The sequence below is a fragment of the Seriola aureovittata genome, chromosome 18 (assembly GCF_021018895.1).
Source record: "Seriola aureovittata isolate HTS-2021-v1 ecotype China chromosome 18, ASM2101889v1, whole genome shotgun sequence".
Lineage (NCBI taxonomy): Eukaryota > Metazoa > Chordata > Actinopteri > Carangiformes > Carangidae > Seriola > Seriola aureovittata.
The window spans coordinates 19,784,910-19,791,077 of NC_079381.1; positions in this window are offsets into that span (position 1 = coordinate 19,784,910).

Below are 6,168 nucleotides of genomic sequence, written 5' to 3' on the forward strand. Positions count from 1 at the left end.
ATTAAAGATGACTCTCTTCTCTCACTTTCTTTTTTTTTTTCACCCTCTCATTTCTCTCTTTTTTTTTTTTTTTTCCAGGCCGGATGAAAGGCCTCCCAGACACCCACTCCATGCACATACCATTCAGGCCAGGACACACAGGAAGTCTATGTGCTGCGCGGAGAGGAGGAGGAGGAGGGGGGAGAGTGGGGTGGGAAGTGGCGGAGGAAAGGAGGAGGGGGAGGGGGGCTTAGCACAGAGGGAGAAAGGGGGGAATGAAGAGGAGGGGGGGGGTGAAAGAAGGGCTAAATGAAAGTCATGTGAAGCTCATGAGAACTAACCTTACTTACAAAAGCTGGAATCTTGTTTTCCTCTCACCAGCTCTTTGCTGTTATTCTTTTGTTTCATTTCTCGATCTCTGTCCTCTTAATCCTGAAATCTGTTTCTTCCCTGTTACCATGGCAACTTCATCTTTATTTTCAAGGCAAAAGTCTCTCTATCTCCCAACTCTGAACTTCAACTTGGAGCAGATGGCGAGAACAAACTACTTCTCTGTGCTAAACATTCTGAGACAGAAGCTTAGTTATGCATCTGCCAAACACTTAATTGATTGAGGCAATAAATCCTATTCGCACACAACCGAGTGTAAGTGTATTATGATAATTGCATACTAACTTTGTTGACCTCTTTTACTTATAAACTGTGGATGCAGTAAAGCCGAGCCACTGACACCAGTAAGCTGAATTCCTTTCAGTTGTTTGGAGGATCTGGTTCTTGCAAGAGGCGCCATGCCATTTAGTTATGAGATTAGCTTCAGCCCAAATTTGCTATGGAACTGTGAATAATTGCATCACGTGGAATGGAGCGCTCAGTGCATTTGTTACTTTTACAGGGAATATTGCCTCAGTGTGTGTGTGTGTGTGTGTGTGTGTGTGTGTGTGTGTGTGTGGGTGGCGAGGGGGTATTGACTGCAGCCCCAGCTCGCAGGGAACGGCGTCACGTCGCATGCTTTGAATTACTGTACATTTGCGGCTGGTAAACCGTCTGCTGCCAACTGTCTCTCAGTGGATCAGACAGCTAACATCAGCACTGTGGGTTCTGCCACGAGTCCTCCTTTAATTCCCACTCACTGTCTTTTTTCCAACACACTTTCTCTCTGTTCAATTTCTCTCCCCCCTGTCTCTCACTTTTTACCCACACACACATACGAATACGTCTCCCTGTCTCCACTTTTAATCATTTCGACTCACTCAAACTTATCCGTCTTATTATTTATTCATGCTATTTTCTCTCCACTAAGTCACACAGTATATACAACACCATACAGACACCGACACCCACACACATTCCTGTATGCAGCTCACACAAACACACAGATTTGCCAGTGTTTACACAGTTCGCCAGGCAGCTAATCTTCACAGCACTGCTGACTGAAGTCTGTCTTTTGTGGAAAAACTCTTTTTAAAAAAACAGAGTCAGGTGACTAATCAGGCCACATTACAGCAGTGATTGTGGCCTTAAGCTGCCTGCATGGCCCCTCCTCTGAATCCTGCCCAGGTGGTGCCAGGGAAACTACTGATGACATCACCTCAAAGGTTTCAACAAAGACGAGCATTCCTTAGTCTGTCGCAACCCACTGTTAATATGCAGCCTGTCTTCAGCCAGTTAAAAGCAGTCAAGATGCTGTTCTCTCACGCCTCTCTCTCTCTCTCTCTCTGTCATTAGCCTCACTTTTACCCCCATTTTTTTATTTGTTTTTTCCTAACTCACAAGCAAACACCTTCAGGTCCTTGACACAGATTCTCCAACTGTGAGTGTAAGGAAGCATTAGTTCATTTGACAATAAGACACTTGACAATATATTTCCACTATGTTGTGCCAGGAACCCCCCACCACCACCACACACCTTTTGTCTTATGCTTTTGTCAAATGACATTCGGAACTTGGTCCGAGGTGAATTCTTTTTGTCCCATTGGCACTAAGAGGTCATTGTTTTAAAGATAAACAAAGTTACTCTTCAAAAGATTTCCATCATTTACTCCTGAGGCCCAAGATTGTGTTTTATTTTGAAAAATTAACCAATTTTAAGGATATCCTGGAATTGTATAATTTTTATGCTGATGCAAAAGACTGATGGAATTAGCTCTTGTTTTTACCCATGTTAGCATTGCGAAGGTGAGCCTGTTAGCATGCTGATGCTAACATTTAGCTCAAAGCACTCAGAGAGCCGCTAACATGGCTGAAGACTCTTGTTATAAAACATTCCTTCTATCTTGTATATAAGACATGCAGTGACGGATTTTTAGGCCACTAAAACTGGTTGGTAGTCAGGCCAAAGTTGTTAGCATGCATTTGCCTATTTTACACATAAAGCAGAAATTAAGCTATGTTAGCATTCATTTGGAGTCGTGTTTCTGCCCATCCAATATTCACTGTCTTTTTTAGCTCAGTTATCATCTCCAGAGGGAAACATCTGGCTCTTAAAGTCATAAATCTTAAATTTGGCCTGTTTATTCGGCACTGGGGAGGTGGTATATACAGGGGTTTTTAAAATGGCTTTGTTGATGTATCAGTTGATCCACACTGACATATCTTCACAACTTTTTGATGAATTTCCATGAAATTTTGTACGAACATTTGTGGTTGTGATGATTTATCCTCATGACTTTGGTGCCACAATGACTTTTCCTCCAGCGCCACAATGAGGTTGACATTTGTGGGCTTTTTCTTTCATGTCTCGACTGCTGTCAGAGGGATTGCCATGAAGTGCGGTACAAACATTTATGTCCACCTCAAGATGAATTGTAATAACTTTGGTGATCTCTTAACTTCTCATTTAGCACCATTATCAGGTCATCACTGTTAAATTTGTCCAATACTGTAGTTTATGATCAAATTCCAAAATTCATCAGTCTCAGCTGGACTTTTAATTTAGTGCAAATTAGCAAATGTTAGCATGCTAAAATGCTAAATAAAGACAGTGAACATGGTAAACATTATACTTGTTTAGCATCAACTTGTCAGCATTGTCTGTGTGTGCATGTTAGCGTGCTACTGTTAGTTCAAAACACCGTTGTGTCTAAGTGCAGCCTCACAGAGCCGCTAGCATGACTGTCTCAGAGCAGTGAGAGTGAACCAAAGTGGAAAGGTTTCAGGCTGGAAAACCAAAACAAGAGCTAAAAGAAGCTAAAATGTTGCGTAGAGATGAGGGGAACTCCGGAGTTGTCTGTGGATCTGTAATTACTAGTGAGCCTGTTCACATATGAGTCATGTGGTCCGTTGTTAATACAAAAAATATTGAGTACTACCAGTTTAAACTCAGTTCATTTGTTGGACTATTTGTTATTTATAACAGCACTCATGCTGGTGTGTTTTCACTCTTCACTCGTGTGTCTGCATGCTTGAGAGAAAGGAGGAGGAGGACTGTACTGGATGAATGTCAATGCTCCAGACCTCCACACAGAAGGAGAGAAACATAAACAATATCATCAACTTCGGTGTCAGGCTGCGGCCCCCTCATCTCAGCACAACATTCAAACTCTGACCTTTCACCTTTTACTGTAAACAGGCGGTAATGACCCTGCGGCTGTTGTTGTTATTATTGTGAGCTCTCACAGAATCTGGTGTCCAGAGGGCTTCAGTGATATTAACCCCATTTACAACTATTAACAATTATCCTACTTGTATATTGAAGGAAGATGACTAATGTGAGTTAAGTGAGAGACGTTGTTTGATATTGCAACACATTAAAAGAAAGACTTTAAGATACTGCAAGGCCACTGTCCTTTTCATGACCCCGCTGTTTGCACTATTTCCTGTCCTGTTATCTACAATGAATACAGCCCCATGTCACTGCTGTGCGTTTTTTCTTTTAATTTTATAACAAAATTAAGTAAAACTCAAGTACACAACAGACAGACTGCAGTGAAATAATCGACCGGCTGACTTTCTTGTGCTGTGGTTGAAACAAATAATGAGAATCATCTCAAACTTATGTCTTACTCTCAGTTTTTTCAGCTCCTTTTTTTTTTTTTTTTTAACCTTCCTAAACAGCAAGTGAAACAATACCCAGCAGGCGTCACAAGATAAGTTACTGACGCTCAGGAAGGTTTCCCTTCCCTTTATTTTCTCTCTGTTTTCCTCCGCAGGTCACTTCTGTGAAAAAAAGCCCTCCGGCTCACCAACATATGCTCCCTTCATACACAAATATACAAAACACACTCACTGCTCCCACACAGGATATGCAAATTGCTCCCAAGCTACACAGCATTTAGCAGCTAACTTCCTTTATTGGTGAATCCAAACATTTACCCCCAAACTACAGATGATGAATTGTGGAATTTGTTTTGTGATATTTGTTGTTGCAAAAGTGCACTATCTGAACTAATCAACCCAGTGGCCATAAATACAGACTCGTTCAGGATAGGCCTGCAAATAACTCAATCATGTACTTCCTGTTTTCGAGCACGTAGTCAGTGACCTCAGAAGGAGGAGCACAGGATGTGTTCCAAGTGGAAGGTACAGATAGAGAGTTCCTAGATAGTTTTTTTTTATTATTATTGAAACACATGTCCAACTTTTGCAGGAGGGGATGGGATGCATCTGTTGTGCAACTGGTCAGGTGTTGTGTTGTTTGCCCCAGATGAAATGACGGACGTAAAGTCTGAGCACCTTTTTCCACTTATCACATCTTTTCTTTAATATTTCTTTTATTAGCGGCTCCTAGCGGCTTTTTTTTAATCTCCAGAACACAGAGAAACTTTTATTTTCTCGATCTCTTTTCTTCCACTAAAAGTTCGGTCAGATCATTGGCATTTAGCGGTTCACTGTGAATAAACAACATTGTCATGCAGGAACTCAAGAAAGGTCCTCTTTTATCTTCAGATACTCTACAATGAGAAGCATCTCCGGATTTTTCACTGCCTCGGTTGCATGCAAAGGTTTATGAAATAATTCTCAGCCAAGTTCCCCACGCCTCTGACTGTAATGTCACCATCACGCCTTTGGTCACATGATTTAACTAATCATCATAATCTTTCATAATAGTGTATTTTCTGTAGACTGCCGAATGAGAAATGAGGGATATGCTGGACAGAATTTACTCTAAATGTGTCTAGAAGCTGCTCAGTCTGTGTGCCATCGCACTACTGTGAGACAGGCCTGAGATTTACTTACACTAGTTGTTTGGTTGTGTTTGTTTATTTATTTGTTTGTGCTGTTAATGACCCGGGCACAGTTTAGTGTAGGTTTGCCCAAATATCTTCTGCTTTTTCCTCCCGTGACAAACAGAAAACAGACCAGCTTTAGATAAGATTTTGTCAGCAGGAACCACATTTGACAGGATGTTTGTTGTTTGATGTAGCTTAGTACAAATAGTTTAATAATATGATGGCAGTTGTCTTCCTGTATAGGCTACTGCAGAGTTCTCAAAATGCAGAAAACTTAGTCTGTTGAAAACAGTTGTTCCTCTTCTCACGAGGTTAAAATAACAGAAAAACCATTAAAACAAACTATTCCTCAGTGAGATAAAGATCCATTAAGTGTCTCCACTCCGAGGTCTACTGGTCTGGAGTGTGTGCCAAAGGTCCCACTTTGGGATCATTCATTCACTGGTGCTCCAACTTGTTGCACATCAGTCAGTTATTACTAGTCAGTTACACATTACATATTCTAGTTAATGTGAATGGAGCGAGTTACCGAGGAATGAATGTAGATCAAAGCATGAGATGATCCATTTGCTGAATTATAAACCCCAGTGGTGGAAGAAGACTCAATAAAAGTACCAATATGTGGATGTAAAAATAAAACCCTGCATTCAAAATCCTAGTCAAGTAAAAGCAAAAGTACTGCAAAAGTATAAAAAGACTGCTTCTGCACTAAAAAAGTCCCTGTGAATGATATGGTGTAATAAATGGCATTATTAGGTCGTTATTATTTATGCATTAGTGTGGTAGCAGGATTCTACTGGCTGATGTGAAACTAGGTTTAACTACTGTATTTGCAGATTCGTTTGAAGTTTAAAGGGGAAATGTCACTCTGGTGGAAATGTTACCGTAAGGGTTGACAAGCCAAAAGGTTGGGATATATATTTTATATATACAATATATGTAGCCTGCCTACTGTTGCTCATCTCTCAATGAAATGATTGTGACAATGTGATTTATTTCATTTCACCTGGGTAATTGGGAC